Raw genomic sequence first — 17970 nt, forward strand, 5'->3', positions numbered from 1 at the left:
AACAAAATAATTAACAGGAGAAAAATTATGTTGTCTTAGAATGATGTCAGTGTCTCACTTTGGCAGAACTGTCCGTTGATTGGAAGGGCATTGATACATGTACATGAACCATCAGTGGTGTCATCACAGGTCTTGTATGAGTGACACGTGTCATTCGGCCAAACAAACAGACCCTCACATTTACACTGATACTGTGTTTCATTCAAAGAACACACTGAAAAACAGAGAGGAAGAGTCAACAAATCCAAATTCATTTTTTATGGCAGCATTCATGATGTATAAAGTTTAATCTTAGCTATCCAACATTACAGAAGCAGAGCCAGAGATCATACCAGTAGTTATGTTGATTTCTGTAATGTTAGTGCTGTTACTGATTGTGTAGGGCAAACTGAAAGACATCAGAAGGTTCCTCAGCTGATCAGTGATATTACTGTCCATGTTACTGATCTGAATTTCAATCAGATATTCAGTTAAAGGTAGAGTCACTGTAGAAAAAGAGAGGGAAAAACACCAGAAATGATGACTATGACTTTTACCAACAAAAATAACATAATCCAGTTTCACAAGAGGGAAATTATGAATGTATCGTGATTATGTTTCAGGCCATAAGACTTAACGGAACAGTTATTTTAACTACTCCAGCATCAATTTAACCAGCTTCTGTCATAGATGAAAGAATCAGTATCTGAAGCATACAGCAATTCATATAACAGATGATTATAGTAATTTAATATTTGTCACAATTATTTAAATATTAATCAAATGCATCATGATGAAATATATTTGCTACATGCTCACCATTGCATGGGTTACTGCCGCTGACGGGTTCACTGCTATTTGTTACAGTAAATCCACTCAAGCAGGAACAGTTGTTAACCCCCAATTGTGTTAGTGCAACGAGAGCTTGGACCACAGACCTCTGGTTTCTCAAGACATTCATTCACATCTTTTATTACAAGAAGAGATGAAAACCATGTATTGTTGCTATTAGGAACACTCTAATATATAATTCATGGCAATTCATATTTCATATTTCTTGTGGTTTGTTTACCAAATATAAAAAATAGGGGATGAAGAAAATTCTGTATGCATTAGATGAAAACACTAATTGTTGTTTTAATTGTTAATTAACAATAAATATGTTAATATATTTTTTGATGATGATAAAAAAATTAAATGAAATGCCTTAAAAGAATATCTTTGGTTATTTTTACAAAATTAGGCTATATATTAATTTGATTTCCAGGATTTACCTCTACATGTGTTAGTGATGTTGATGGGGAGACTTGAAATTGTTGCAGTGAATCCATCCAGACATGAGCAATTATAACTTCCCAGCTGATTTGTGCAGTTAGAATTTGGACCACATACAGATGGACTGAACAGACATTCATTTATATCTATGAAAAAAGAAAAACAATAATATATATATATATATATATAATATATATATATATATATATATATATATTATATATATATATATATATATGAATAAATCCACAATATTACAGAACACAACATTATCCACACAAAACATTATTAAAAAATGCAACATAACAACATTAAAACAAAATCAGTTCATAAAACCTTACCATCACATGAGTTGTTGTGGCTCACAGGCACTGTGTTCGTTATTAGAGGTATTATATCCACTCCAGCATGACCACATGTGACTCCCAATGATGTTAATACAATCTGAGTATTGACCCACACACTGACACCTGCATCTTCACATTCATTGATGTCTGGAAAAAAGAGTGAGAAGGTTATACATAAATGTTACAATTAAAGGTTTCCAAACAACGTGTCGAGTGTCGCTGAGTGAACTCACACTGGTCATGTTACTACAAATACAATCAGTACATTTATGATCTAATGTGATTTCTCACCTCTCTGGCAAAGTGGACCCTCTGAAGGGAGAGCTTGAATTACATCCACAAGTGCCCCTCCCACAATGCCATCACACACCTGATAGGCCCTGCAGGTGTCACCGGGCCAAACATGATTCTCCTCACACTTGCACTCATATTTTGTACCATTTAACCCACACACTATAACAAAAAAAAAGCAGACTTTTAGGCTACAGTATATTCAAATAATCAATAGAATTCACTTAAATTACTCATGTTATGTGTAAAATTAAGAAAGTATTTCTGAAACATTACATCCATGTGTAAAAATATATTATGGGAGTAACTCTGTGTTTATATGCATGTTAATATCCAGAGACAATCTACACTTGTTTTGTGGTACAGATGAGAAATACACTGTCTCACCAACAAGACCCCAAATTTGATTATTTTATGGAGTCTTAGAACTTACATGATAAGCAATATGAAAATAAACTTAATCAAATTTATACTCATATTTAAACACAGAAACTTTCTGAGCTCACCAGTATTCATGCCGATATCTGTGATATTTATGCTGTTGCTCAGAGTGAGAGGAAGACTGATGTTTGTGAAGAGATTCCGTAAGTAGTCCACCAGGAACAAGTCAAAGAATCTCACATCAATGTCAATCAAATAGTCAGAAGGTACTGAAAGATCAAACAGAAGCAGTTTAAGCAGAACAGAATTAAATCTATGTACCCTCACAGTCAAAGACAGGTTTTTCTTCATGCCACTCCTTTCTTGTCTTTTTTTTTTCTTTTCCTGGAATGTTGATATGTTGCTGTATTTTTTATGAAAGCTCTTACTCTGCAATAGAGATCAACTGATACTAATTCAGATTATTTTTATATTCAAGTGTCCAATTACTGATATGCTGAACCAATTTTAATTATATGTTTTTGATGCAGTAACTGAATGATCATTAGACTACAACAGTAAAAAAATTTAATCCATTATGAATATTTTATTAATAATAAATTTATATAATAAAAAATAATTTAATGCACACTTCTACAATCTAAATGGTCTGAAATGTATTTTCATCTTTGTCTTTTCTTTTTTTTTACTTTAAAATTATCCAAACAATTCATTTAAATAAGTCAAGTTAATAAGTTAAGAATATCAAAAGAAAAATTAGTTACACTGATTATTGATCTGTCTTCTCTGCAAAGATGCAATGTCTTGTGTAATGTCTCATTCAAGAAGAAAAGACAGCTAAGAAGTTAATGAATGTGCATGATTTTAGTTGCATGAGACACTGGGGTGCTACAAATCAAACATGAAATATAAAGAATTTATGAGAGTGTTTTGTTTTGTTTTTTTTTCTTCAGATTTATGAATGTAATTTCTCACCTTCTTTTAACTGGCAGAACTGTCCGTTGATTGGAAGGGCATTGATACATGTACATGAACCATCAGCGATGTCATCACAGGCCTTGTATGAGTGACACGTGTCCATTCGGCCAAACAAACAGACCCTCACATTTACACTGATACTGTGTTTGGTTCAGTGAACACACTGACAAGCAGAATCCACCAAATTTATCATTCGGGCCTTTTATGGTAGTATATTTGATGTTTAAAGTAAAATATTACAGAAGCAGAGCCAAGATCATACCAGTAGTTTATGTTGATTTCTGTAATGTTAGTGCTGTTACTGATTGTGTAGGGCAAACTGAAAGACATCAGAAGGTTCCTCAGCTGATCAGTGATGGCAGTATTCTCTGCATCTATCTGAATTTCAATAAGATATTCAGATGAAACTAAAGTTGTTGTGGGAAAGATAAAAATAGTTAGGAACATTCATTCCTTATTTAATATGCAGGAAATGTTGCAATGATCTTGACAATGGGATTGAAGTCATATGTTTTTTTACATACCTGATGGTGGTTGCCCACATGCTGTGGTATCTTCCGGGAAAAGAATGATAATTTATTAGAAAAAAAACTAGTAAACAGTTCACTGACTCACAGATCTTCTGCATAATTGCATACAGCAAATATATAAAATAATTTTTACTTGTTATCTCGCTGACTGTTTGACAGAACTGTCTGTCACTTGGAATATCATTGATGCAGCTGCATGTGTTGTTAGTGATGTCATCACAGCTCCCATATTCATTGCATTTATCACACGGCCAGAAATAATGATCCCTCACAAACACACTTGTATCCACTATTGAAATTGCACACTAAGAAAGGATAAAACAAAAAAAATGTAAGCTCATATTTAACAAATTAGCGCTACTGTATGTGTTCACAAGGTCATGTGACATTCTTCACCTGTGGTGATGTCGACATCTAATACTTCAACCACCTCATCTAATTGAAGTGGAAAGGTGATGTTCTGCAGATATTGCCTGATCACAGAGATGCTTGTTGATTCCATCTCAATTTCAAACAAGAAGTTTGTGAAGGGCAGTTCTGTGAGAGAATCAGCAAGCACATCACCAGCTTGGTATTTCCATTGCATTTAATATTAGAGTGTACATTTACAATACTGTATTTTTCATCACAATAAATGTTTATATAATTAATAACACTTACAACAGTAATGCATTAATACATACAAATAATCAGCCTACATATTGAGTAAACACTGTCCATGATATGTCAATCCCTACAGATATTAAAAAATAATAATCATATACTGTACAAAACTGTTTATTGCAGTTGCTAGAATTTAACTGGCAACATTTCTAGACATTATGAGAGGCATTTTGGTGCCATATATTTACAGTATACATATTTGTTGATATAAATACTGATATGATAAACATACTAAATAAATGTACTGATAACCACCATAATAATACGCAGCCTTATCAGCATAACTGATCATAAAATACTATTTAAATAAAATACATTGTTTTGTCATGCTTCATATAGGGGCTTTTGTGTTTTTTTTTTCACCATAAATTATAAGGTCATTCATATTTTTTTTTTACTTATATATATACACACACATTGTGGCACTGCCCCAGTAAAGCCCTGCACTATGCTCACTTAAGTTAGGTTGATTTTGAGCCTTTTCCAAAATCTTTTTTGTTTGAGGGGGACTTTTGTTGGCTCCTAAGGACTCTTATTATGATGGGCCTACTGATAAGAGGGAGAGGGCAGCCCATTTTGGAAAGAAAACGTTTTCTGGGCGAGGTGCTTGTTTTGGGGGCTAAGCTAGCTCTGGGTAATTGTCCTAAGTGATCTCTGGGTATAGGGACCTTGGCATATTAGACTTCGAAGCCATTTCATATGGGGCACGATCTGGTTCTGGGATATACATTTTGGACGATACTCTGGGTACCTTTTCCTTACAGCTGGAGGATAACCTGTTTTTTGGTGGGGCCTTGATCCAGTGGATTTATATTTTTTTCACTTTTTTTGGGACCTTGTTTTTTCATCAGGACTTCAAGTTCCCTCCCTACACCCCAAAGACTGTTGAGTATCATCTTTATTATTATTTTTGGCTTTGAAAGGACGGTTTGGGTTGTGGGCAATAAGCCTATTCATGAACTTTTGCTATATGTCGGTTTCATTTGGGTTTATAAAAGGGTCAACGGATTGGGGATATCTTTGCATGGGTCCTACCAGTGGTCTAATTTGCCTCATAACCGTGTTTGCACTCATGCTGTTTTCTGTGATTTACATTTTTGACAAATGAGTAAAAGGAAACAATATTCAAATCCCCTTGTGATAATGATTCAACACTTTTGTAAAGAGTTGGAGTTTGTTATAGATGGTGGCCCGTACGGGGATTGAATTATTGTGAGATATACTGTTTAAAGATTGATATTGTACCTTTTATATTTTTGTAATAGTATCTGTCTGTAATCATGGATAATCCATCAGATAAGGCTGGTGAGCAGGCAGTGGCAAGTGAGGGGATAGAGCGTCCAGAGGCCCGTCCTTAAGGCTGGAGGAACCGGGAGTTGCATACAGAGAACCATTGCCGGTAATAGAATTAAGTTCCATGATGAGTGATATGTATATTGATAGTCAGGCTGGAGGAAGTGAAGAGGATGAACCCCCAATGTTGAAACCGAGGGGGTGAAATGGACATGGACCAAAAAAACACAGTTGAGCTTTGAGAGTCTCAAGCACGCGCTGCAACATGCCCCCTGTACTAGTTCAACCTGATCTGTCGCAGCCCTTCCAGGTCCAGACGGATGCTAGCTCAGTTGGCCTAGGAGCAGTTCTAACCCAGAACATCAGTGGAGAAGAAAAGGTGATTGCATATGCCTCGAGAGGTTTGAGGGGAGCAGAGGTGAATTATTCAACCTCAGAAAAAGAGTGCCTTGCAGTGGTGTGGGCCGTTGAAAAGTGGCACCCCTACCTGAAGGAGTACCATTCGTGGTGTATACGGACCATGCTGCCTTGACTTGGGCCTTTAATTCACCCAAAAACTACCTCTCGGTTTGACGAGATGGACCTTAAGGCTCCAGCTGTTTCACTTCCAGGTACAATACCGGAAGGGACAGGTGAATGTAGTTCCCGATGCCTTGTCAAGAGCTCAGTATTGCGACGTTCCTTTGGCTGTTTATGTTGACGAGAAATCCTCCCACTGGAATTTGGATATTCCATCAAACATGGCAGAAATATTAAAAGCCCAGAGTGAGGATGTGGAGGTGAGTGAGTTAAAGGGGGGGCTCGGAGTCTCGGATGACATCAACCGCATTAGGTGGGAAGTCCAACAAGGGGTGTTATACAGAGTGATGCCCTTTCCTGTGGGTACAAGGTACCCAGCTAGTAGTGCCCAAGGACTCTAACCACTACTTTCATCATGCAATTATTTCCATAACAATCCACTAGGGGCACATCTAGGAAGAATGAAGACACTTCTAAAAAATCCTAGAAGTTGCCTGGTGGCTGGAAGTGCACAAAGATGTATAGAAGTATGTGAAAGAATGCGCAGATCTGCCAGAAATACAAGCCCAGCAATAGTAAGCCCTCGGGAGCCTCGGTTATTACTACTTCAGTCCACGGAGGTGGAGGAGCCGGGGTACATGTTAGGGGTGGACCTTGCACCTTATGGGGCCCCTTCCCAAAAGTAAAAAGGAAATGTGTATCTTCTGGTAGTAGTTGATTACTTCACTAAATGGCTGGAGCTTTTTCCCATCAGAGATAGCAAGACGCTCGAATCTGCCAGATCCTGCAAGAGGAGGTGTTTACAAGGTGGGGGAGTTCCAAAATTCCTACTGGTCAGATCGCGGGGGTGCCCAGTTCCTAAGCCCGCTGATGGAGGATATGTGTGTAAGAGATGGGGAGTAACAAGGAAACTCACCACCAGCTACCATCCTCAAACAAATCTCTCAGAGCGAGTCAACAGAACCCTCAAGACCATGATGCGCATCCTTTGAAGGTGAAAGCCATCGTGACTGGGACAGGTGGCTGGCTGAATTTCGTTTTGCTATTAATACTGCTTGCAATGATGAACCACAGGACACTCACCTGCAGAACTAGCACTGGGCAGGCAGCTGAGAGGTCCCCTAGAAAGACTTGTTACTCATCCTCCAAATCCAGGACAATCAGGATATTCCCTCATAGAACGACAACAACACCTCCAGCAGGATGCTTCAAAGCAATGAGGAAGGCACACGCCAAACAAGCCAGGTATTATAATGGCCCAACGGAAATTTGTACAGTTCCAAGAGGGAGACCTGGTTTGGGTCCGTGCTCATCCAATGTCAAAAGCCGATGATTTCTTTTCATCTAAACTAGCTCCTAAATGGGAGGGCCTTGTGAAGATAAAAAGGAAGTTGGGGCCTGTGAACTATCTTGTTGAATGGGGTTTGGGGGTAAAGGTGGACAATGTAAATGTGGTCAACCTTAAACAAAACTTTGACCGGGAATCTACAAAATAGCCTCCGGCTGGGGGGGGGGGACTTCTGTGGCACCCCAGTAAAGCCCTGCACTATGCTCCACTTAAGTTAGGTTGATTTTGAGCCTTTTCCAAAATCTTTTTGTTTGAGGGGGGACTTTTGTTTGCTCCTAAGGACTCTTATTATGAATGGGCCTACTGATAAGAGGGAGAGGGCAGCCATTTTGGACAGAAAGAAAACGTTTTCTGGGCGAGGTGCTTGTTTTGGGGGGCTAAGCTAGCTCTGGTAATTGTCCTAAGTGATCTCTGGGTATAGGGACCTTGCATATTAGACTCGAAGCCATTTCATATGGGCACGATCTGGTCTGGGATATACATTTTGGACGATACTCTGGGTACCTTTCCTTACAGCTGGAGGATAACCTTTTTTTTTGGTGGGGCCTTGATCCAGTGTATTTATATTTTTTTCTCTTTTTGGGGACCCTTGTTTTTTTCATCAGGACTTCAAGTTCCCCTCCCTACCCCAAAGACTGTTGAGTATCATCTTTATTATTATTTTTGGCTTGAAAGGACGGTTGGGTTGTGGGCAATAAGCCTACTCATGAACTTTTGCTATATGTCGGTTTCATTTGGGTTTATAAAAGGGTCCACGGATTGGGATATCTTTGCATGGGTCTAACCAGTGTCTAATTTGCCTCATAACCGTGTTTACACTCATGCTGTGTTCTGTGATTTTACTTTTGGACAAATGAGTAAAAGGAAACAATATTCAAATCACCTTGTGATAATGATTCAACACTTTTGTAGAGAGTTGGAGTTGTTATAACACACACACACACACACACACAGTCTTGTTAAATAAATAATGTAAGCAATTATGTACGAGAGACCGTGCTATATTGTGAATAAGTTACTGCTGAAGGCCGTGGTTTAGGCATGATGCCTAATAGTTTAAAACAGACTGATTTGTGGCACAGCGCAAGACTGCAAGCGTCCTTACAGTGTAAACTAATGGACATACAGTAGCCACACAGACATGCGTGCGCTCATCAACTTATCTCACATTTGAGAAGAGTTTCTTTAACAGTGGGAAGGGCGTTGCCTCAAAATCAAAGGTGAATGATGCAACATAAACGCAAGCAGGGATCGCTCATAAACAATAAACAGTGAATTTTGCTGAAATAGGTAATAAATGGAACAGTTTTGACTCTTTATTGATTATGTTGCTAAGGATGGTTGCTAAGAGTTGATAAGCCTGAAAAAGAAGCTTTTTTGATGCTAATTTGAGCAAAAGAAACAACATTTATGAGACAGTCGTTGTCAGATTTCATTGGTGATTTCAAATACGAAATTTAATCACAAGCTTGGTGAATGGAAAATTTGTTTTCCAAAAACAGTTTTGGAAAATTTGATGTTAACCCTTTCAAAGAAATAGAAGCTTCACTTGCATGCCCGAGAGGCATTTCAAAGATGGCCACCAAGTAAAATGAATTGCCTTAAAGGGACTTTGGTGATACACAGAACCATTGGTAAAACAGTCATAGTCGTGCTCTTGACCAATCAGAATCCAGGACTGGAACTAACAGTTTTATAACTGCAGATATATACTTTTAACTGTATATGTACCGTCATGGCCAAAGTTTTGTGCAGTGTCATAAATTGTGTTTTGCAAAATCTGCTGTCTATTGTGCAGCCAGCTTTAAGCAGCAAACTTGGCAAGACACACAATTTATGTCACTGCCAAAACTTTTAGCCAGTACTATGTAAGGTAACTTAGTTAACAAATTAAGATTATTTGTTTATTTATTTATTTATTTATACTGCAACTTTTTTAATTTTACTTTTTTAATCATTACAAACATTTTTACAGGTTTTTTGAGTGCATTCGCTGTTGGGCTTGTTTGTTCATCATTCTTACCACTCTCCGCACACACATCTCTCCATCACTGGGAACAGCACTGATACATCCACATGAGCCAAAACTGATGTCGCCACAGTTCTCATATGTCTGACAGTTGTTGTATGACCATGCATAACCATCTTCACATACACACTGGTATTCTGTCGCATTTGGTTGGCACACTAATGTAAATATAACACAATGTTGAGACAACATTAAAGAAAATGAAGAAGGAAGAATGATGTAAATGGCTTTTGAACTCACCTGTTGTAATGTTTGCAGCAGTAACTTCAGTGCTGTTATCAAGTTGAAGAGGAAACGTAATGGAGGCCAATGACGCTCTGATCTGTTCAATCACAACAGCTAGTGATGCATTCACCTCAATAACCACAATGAACTCCAGTAGCTCTGTACCTTTGGGGAAAAGGGTGAGATTTTAAGGAGGATTGTACTCTTCAAATTAATAAAAGACAAAACTTTTGACAGTCAAAATCCAAAAAAAACAACGACAAAGCATCTTAGGTTAATGTGTATCATTATTTTTATATCCAAAACATTAAACCATTATAAGGACAGTGTGTATGATTAGAGGAGTAAAGCCATGAATCAGACCTGCACTTCTTGGTATTCTATGATGCAGTTGCCCATCTATGTAGCTAAACTGAAATAAAATAACACAAAAATACATTTATTTACGTATAAACAATTATCACGTGAGTTGATCATCTAATCATGGTTCTATACTATAAATTTGTGTTTTATTGCTATAAACAATGTTAAATATTTTGAATGTGCTTTTAATGAATACAAAATATTTCATTAAAATAATATATTATTGGAAGTTAATCTAGAAAAGACAGGAATCAGTTGACATACATGTTTGTTTTTAAAAAAACCCCGATTCCAAAAAAGTTGGGACATTGTACAAATTGTGAATAAAAAAGGAATGGAATATTTTACAAATCTCATAAATTTATATTTTATTCTCAATAGAATATAGATAACATATCAAATGCTGAAAGTGAGACATGTTTGAAATGTCATGCCAAATATTGGCTCATTTTGGATTTCATGAGAGCTACACATTCCAAAAAAGTTGGGACAGGTAGCAATAAGAGGCCCACAAAGTTAAATGTACATATAAGGCACATCTGGAGGACCAATTTGCAACTTATTAGGACAATTGGCAACATGATTGTGTATAAAAAAGAGCCTTTGAATTATTAACAAGTGTCATTTAACAAAAACTGATATTATGTGGCATTTAACATGGTTCTGAATTAGAATTTTTTTTTTTTTTTTACTTTAAAATTAAACATTTGAAGATTTAACACAACTGAATATTTTTATGGCAGAGTTTTAAAATGTATTTTCTATGTATTTATTTTTTTACTTTTAGACTGCAAATATCCAGTTTTTAAAAATACAACTTAAGTTTTCAAGATGAAGAGGAAATTTGGAACATCACAATTCAATACAATACGCAGCAATTCAGATAGTAGAGAAAGTAGGTCAGTGTCGGGCCAATTCTCCGACGTTCTATCTCGGAAGAGGCAGTGTCTGGCCCGATTGACTCGGGCCGGAATCGGGCAGTGAGTCCCACAGGCATGTACAGTAGTCTGAGTGCGGCAGTCGGGCTGAGTGGTAAGTCTCCGGCCCAAGTAGGTATATTTTGTTGTCTGTAAACTTATATATATATATATATATATATACATACATACACATACATATGAAGGAAATTCAGATTTTAAGGTTGAAAATGAAAAAAAAAAAAAATCAATAATTATTAGCATTTTATTTTTTAAAGTTCTTATAAAATACCTTTTATTTGTATTTAATAGGCTACTCCCTTTTTTATTTCAAAATATAGGCTTATAGTATTATCACACTTTATTATTTTGTTTATTATTTTAAAACGTGTTTAAAGATTTAAAACTAAATAAAGTGCAATAATATTATCACTATTATTAATTAAATTTTTATAGTTATATTTTAATCGGTCTTACTGTTGCAGTGTAAACTGGTTAAATTGTGGGACGTCGTGGCCTAATGGTTATAGAGTCGGGCTCCCAATCGAAGGGTTGTGAGTTCGAGTCTCGGGCCGGCAGGAATTTGTGGGTGGGGGGGAGTGCATGTACAGTTCTCTCTCCACCGTCAATACCACGACTTAGGTGCCTTGAGCAAGGCATCGATCCCCCAACTGCTCCCCGGGCGCCCAGCATAAAATGGCTGCCCACTGCTCCTGAGTGTGTGTGTGTGTGTGTGTGTGTGTTCACACTGCTGTGTTGTGTGAGCACTTTGGATGGGTTAAATGCAGAGCACGAATTCTGAGTATGGGGTCACCATACTTGGCTGTATGTCACGTCAATTCACTTACATGTAGACAAATGTTTTTTGTGGCTTTATGAATAAAGCTTTAGCTTATTTTAATAATGTTTATTGAGTTTGGTCATTTAAAAATGATGTTTTAATGCATAAGCCCGTTAAAACGCTTAACGCGCAATTAAACATGTTTGCGTTCTAATTCTGGAGTCACCTGTTTGTCTGTACATTATATGCTTTATTAATAAAGTGTTTACTGAACTTGGTCCTTTAAAAACACAGTGTTAATCCATTAAGCCACGTTACGCATTTTAGAATGTCCCCCGGTGGTTGTGTGTTGTGTGTGTGTGTGGGCAGATAGTTGGTGAGGAAGAAAATCGCTTCACGGAAACTTGCGCGTTGCGTTCTTATTCTGGGCTCTATAATGCATGTGTGTAAATATGCTTTATTAATAAGATAACGTAGCCTATGCTTTGCTTTTTTAACCACTGTCTTAATGCATTAAAACCATAAGCCATTTTCTAATAATGGATTTCAAAGGGAGGAGGAAACACTTAACTTGAGACTTTGCGTGTCGCGTTCATATTCCGGTCACATCTGCTTCCCAGTAGGAATATTAATAAGGTGTACACCGAATTTAGCTGTACTTTACACCGTCTTCTTCCATTAAGGGGAGGATAACAGTTTAGCGTTGTAGCAATCATGTTCTCATCTGCTTTCCTGTATCTATACTTTATTATAAAATTGTATTAATACATATAGGGCTACCGAGTTTTGTGCTTAATTTATACCACGAAGTCTTGTCCACTTCGTTCATTGAGCCACGTATTTCCTTTAGGTTTCAGTGGGGCACAAAACACTTAACGTGCAATTTTAGCGCAATTTGCTTTCATTATTATGGGCTATTTTGCACCTGTAAGGATCTATATTTCCTTGCGCAGTATAAAATAATTCTCACCTACCTCTACTCTATACTTGCTTTCTGGAATCAGTGTTTCCGCAAAATTCATGGGTCAGCGGATCACATATGATGAATTCCTAAGCAGTACTTTAATATTTGTCCTGTATCTGAGAAAATGAAAGATTAAACATAAATGATAGGCTATAAACAGATAAAACCAAACATTTATTAGCACTTAATCTGGAAATTACTGGTCTTGGAAAAAGAAATAAAAGAGAAATTTGACGTGAATTCTGTCTTATTCAATGCAAATATCTAAACTGACAGTGAGCCATTTTGGACGGGCAAGAGTACCAAACGCAATCCATTTTAGTTAGATGTCGTAAATCAAGCCCCAACATTTCTCTAATTATATCAGAGGAACTAAAACCTTTTCAAGGCTCAGTGTGTTGAAATGAATGAGTTACAGTGGCTTGCATAGCATTTTTGTGACAAAAGTAGTCATAGTGAATCAAAAATAATTTGTAATTTAATGTTACCTTGCACCGGTGCCATGTTTCTCACTGGTGTATGCCAGTCAAAATCACTTACTTCCACATAGGATATTTCTTCAGAACAAAAGGCAATAATATGGCTCATACCAAAACACTTTACGTCTGTAGGAAATTCCTGTCACATAGCCTGCAATCAGAGACACAATGCTCTAAAATTGAACAATAAGACTAAATTTTGATTAAAGATGTTTACAGGGTCTTTTGTGATGATCTGAGCTCAAAATAGATCAGTCTTTCATTGGTTTGTCACAAATTAAAAGAACTTCATGGAAATCTACTTTCAACTGCTCACAAAATGCAATTCCTTTTAAAAAATCTTGAAGCACTATATGTTTCAACATTAGCTATGTTTCCATCCAACGATTCAAAGAGAACAAGAAGTCACTTCTGATAAACCTGCCACCTAAATGTATTTAAGAAAACTAGGAGAAGCCACTGAATATAACAATTTTCATATGTAGGCCTAATAAATTACTTGCGCTTCAGAGAGAGCAGACGGAACACAAAGCGGTCATTTCTTTTAGAGGTGGATGCCTGCTGTTTGGGAACGCAGTCGTGTAATTATACAGAAATACTTTGATGACAGACTTTCCTCAGGCATTTCAGAACAACCAAAACCAACATATAGCTAGATGCTATGGAGCGAGATCGGTCAGCTGGTTAGTCAAGTTATCCCGTCTCATAGCTTAAAGTCACGACTTTTTCAATGCGCATGGTGGAATTTATTCGGTAAATGTATATTCATCGTAGTTTATGCGCGATTTTCTTATCGGATAAAAAGTTGATCCTATTCAGTTGTGCACATACATTTTTTATGCGCATTTTTAGAATTTATGCTCATCTTGGCCTTTCCGCCCAGCGGTTTTTTATGCGATAATCCAAAATGTGCATAAAAATAGGTGGATGGAAACATAGCTATTGTCTCATTTACTTTTACAACAAATATTTACAGTACATTACTGTAGGGTTAAATCGTTCATGAAAGTAGCTTGCATTCAGTCAGAAAATTTATCCAGGATTATTCCATAAGAAATTACACTGACACAAACTGCAAGCACTAATAAGTATTTTGTTGCAAACCAGTCAATTGCAGTTGCTCACCTGAAATTAGGTCAAATTTCTGGCCATTTTACATCAATAACAGAATCAATCAAAGACAACTTTCAAAAGTTCAGCTTTGAAACAGAACACTCAAAGTCAATTTAAGCATTTCCTTCATAACTGTACTTCAGAAAGGCAGTTTACAGCAGTTTTTTGTTTAAAAGAATAAAACACGCTGATTTGTCACTCCTACCTTGCCTCTGGAAACAACCATGAAGAGATGCTGAACTAGTTTCTCAAAGTCTGAGATTTTGTTTCCTTGTCAAATGATCCACCTACAAAATCTTCCTGGAATTTAACGTGCCTTAGTGCAGGTCACCACAATTATGTGACTGCGTAATGGGTCACCTGTTAGACAAATATGATTCCCTCCATTATTTCCTTGTCCTCTTGTGTTGACAGACAGTATGAGGTCTTGTGGGCTACATTATCAGGAGTAAATCATGTATAATAGGCTTTATTTTCACATATCACTTAGAAAAAAACAATCACTCATTGGCACTTAGACAGTATATAAATATAGTGACACTTTTATCAAGCCTTGTCTCTGAAATTCAATAAACAAAGTAAAACTACCATATTCAATATAATAAATAGATTTTATCATCTTAAATCAAATTGTTGTTATGCATTTGTGTATATACTGTATGTAAGAAAATGTATTTTCATGGGTGGAGTATCAAATATATTATTGTCATCAAGCATGATTGTACACTCATAACAGTATCTGTTAAAGGGAGCATATGAGAGTTGTTATGCAGGCTTCATCAGGCAATTTTTCTTTCTCTGTGGGGGGCGGTGTTCTCCGGTCTGTTTGCCACAGGGCTCCCTAAAGTGCAGCTGCACCACCCTAAGGGCAGCCCTGCCTGGGAACATTGTCTTGGGCCGTGTGCTGAGAGGGTCCCTCTAAAGTCAGAGGAGAGTAAGGTCTACACATAAAAATAAATAGTAATCCTGAAGACTTTTATTAGCTTTTGATCAGACTTTTAATTGTGGTTAATCAGGGCTGGAGGCCTGGAGTGAAACTGTGGGCTAGAGCAAACTGAATCAGAATCCATTCTGCTTCAAGAGCTTTCGAGCATTTAAAACAACAGGCGACGCAGCTTGAGTGCATGCTTATAATAAACATAAGTTATCATGTGTTGAATTGGACACCTAATAAAGTTATCAAGTATTGTTATCATATTTTTATTGTTCTTGGTGTGAAAGGTTTGTTGTCCCTGTAAAATTTATATTTTGCTTAAGAGTATATTATAATATAACAAGGGCATCATAGCACCATCAAGAAGCTCTTATGTAGCTGACAGAGGTATTTCTGCTTTTCTATCTGTAAGTGGAAAACAAAAAATGTAATAAAGATCCTGACTAACAGCATTTCCCATTTCAAAACTATTTTTACTTAGGTAACATTAATCACTTCTCATATTTAACAGGGAACAATCAAGGTTAACCTTATATATCCCACGTTGATCTGAAAAAGGCAGTTTTTTATGTTTAGGATGTTTTTTTTTTGTGCTTTTTGTTTTAAAACTGGCATGCATTTTGTGGGATACCTAGCTAGGATGTATATTTTTATTTTATAAAATATTTCACAGAAGATGGAAAATTAACACAGATTTATTTTAATCAGTGATTCTCAAGGGTGTATTCTAGAAATCTAGGTTAACTTACCACATAGCCTATCCTGAACTCCTTGTTGATTAACCCAAACCTGGCTTACTTGAGATATGCTGGTTCCAAAAACGTGTCCTGGAGTAAGTTCAGTCAACTCAGATGCTGTGTCTTTCGAAATACAGTATCATACTACTCTACTATTTATAAAGTATCCAGTATGTATACTATGCATAGTGTAAAGCCTATCTATGACAAACAATAGATTTCTCCACTCAAATCATCCATGTCACCATCATTTATTAACAACACAACAAAATTTCTAAAACATAAATAGGCTTAACTGGTAGCAAGTTGATACCGGAAGGGTTCAACACCCCCAATATGTCATGTGCAAATGTGCAATACTTTACACCAGACATAAAAAATAATTCAAAACAGTGACACAGGCCAGCCTCCTAAAACAGAGCCAGAAAGACACCCTCCTTATTTTGCTAGAACATTCAAAATAATTTTTAAAACAGCACACATCAAATAACATATATAAATACAACAATACACATTTCAATACAGCACAATATAAAACAAACATGCACTTCAACCATATATCACATACCTAGTACCAGCTACGATAATAGTTTTCCAACTCTGGCACAAACCATCATTGCAGTCTGCACAAAACATTTAAAGGCACATGATTATACAAAATATCACACTTTTAAAAAGTATTACATCAAACATTGTTACATACCTAACAACAGCTACAAAAACTCTTTTCCAAAGCTGACACAAGCCATCATTGCTGTCTCCAAGAAAGAAATACAGCCACCCATCTGGCATTCAGCGTGCACGCCGCCATTACTCCAAAGCTAATGCCGCGTTTCCAGGCAACCCGTAGTACTCCCAGTTACGCACTATGATGTCACATAGCCCACAAAACAACAATAGTCAAACCCGTGACTTCCCACCTGTGAACTCATACTAGATCGATGTACTCCCAGTTCCGAGCTCTGATGTCACATAGCCCGCAAAACAACAATGGCAGCCCCTACAGATAATGTTGCCTACGGATGCAGTGTTTATGCAGGTGGTACACGTTGAAAAATAGATTTTAGGACAATATAACGTTGCAATAAAATTAATAATCTAACTACAATTCCTTGCGCTCAGGAAGTTTGGCGTGCATTGCCTGGAACGTTACAAAGTCATTAGTCGTGGTTTGAAGTTTTGATTCATGGACTCGGAAACCTGCCTGGAACGCAGCATACTACCATGCCATTCATAAAGGACATGAGGCTAGAAACTACCGTACTCACCCTACCAAACAGGACTACCATAAATACTATAGTGGTTGTAACCATCACATTCACCGCCCCCACCACTGATCATCGTCCAAATTATCTTATAATTTATTTTACTAACCACCTGCACAAAACAAAAAAGACTTAAAAATCCCCACACTTTTCCAGATGACATCAAAAGCCCAGTGTCCTTTATAAGCAATGGTCTACTCTAAAACCCCACTGTCTTCTCCATTAGACACAACAGATCTGGGTAGATTAAATGGATTAGAATGCCACCCTGCTATTGGTCTACTAGACCGCCGCAATTGAAACTGGAGGTACTTGAGTGACCAACTTGCTCCACTGAATCAACATCTGATTCACAACATAACTCTGGTTCAGATCGATTTCCCACCCTCTGCAAGGATTCAGTTGGGGCCTCTTCCCTTACAACCCATGCTTCATCTGATTCACTATCAGAGACTACCTCACTATGAACACCCTGATGAAATGCCCCTACTACCCCTGGCCACACAGCCTCAATTCTGTTCTATGAACATTTTTTGGTGGGCAAGACTCATCCAAAGGA

The 17970-nt window shown here is 37.1% G+C and overlaps 1 protein-coding gene and 3 long non-coding RNA genes across 4 annotated transcripts in view; all 4 read right to left on the reverse strand.

Moving 5' to 3' along the window:
* LOC109072723 (tumor necrosis factor receptor superfamily member 21-like) overlaps positions 1-17970 on the reverse strand; it is a 150421-nt gene that overhangs the window by 32706 nt on the left and 99745 nt on the right.
* LOC109098351 lies at positions 56-1629 on the reverse strand. The gene is made up of 5 exons (XR_006162781.1): positions 1596-1629; positions 1254-1400; positions 799-946; positions 333-485; positions 56-214 (listed from the first exon to the last, which is right to left on the reverse strand). It is a non-coding gene; the product is annotated as an uncharacterized LOC109098351 (long non-coding RNA).
* On the reverse strand, positions 1949-4044 carry LOC122149002. The gene is made up of 6 exons (XR_006162784.1): positions 3915-4044; positions 3776-3805; positions 3514-3658; positions 3249-3414; positions 2399-2542; positions 1949-2054 (listed from the first exon to the last, which is right to left on the reverse strand). It is a non-coding gene; the product is annotated as an uncharacterized LOC122149002 (long non-coding RNA).
* On the reverse strand, positions 9386-10291 carry LOC122149007. The gene is made up of 3 exons (XR_006162789.1): positions 10222-10291; positions 9874-10023; positions 9386-9791 (listed from the first exon to the last, which is right to left on the reverse strand). It is a non-coding gene; the product is annotated as an uncharacterized LOC122149007 (long non-coding RNA).

The sequence above is a fragment of the Cyprinus carpio genome, chromosome A20, assembly GCF_018340385.1.
Source record: "Cyprinus carpio isolate SPL01 chromosome A20, ASM1834038v1, whole genome shotgun sequence".
NCBI classification, from domain to species: Eukaryota; Metazoa; Chordata; class Actinopteri; order Cypriniformes; family Cyprinidae; genus Cyprinus; species Cyprinus carpio.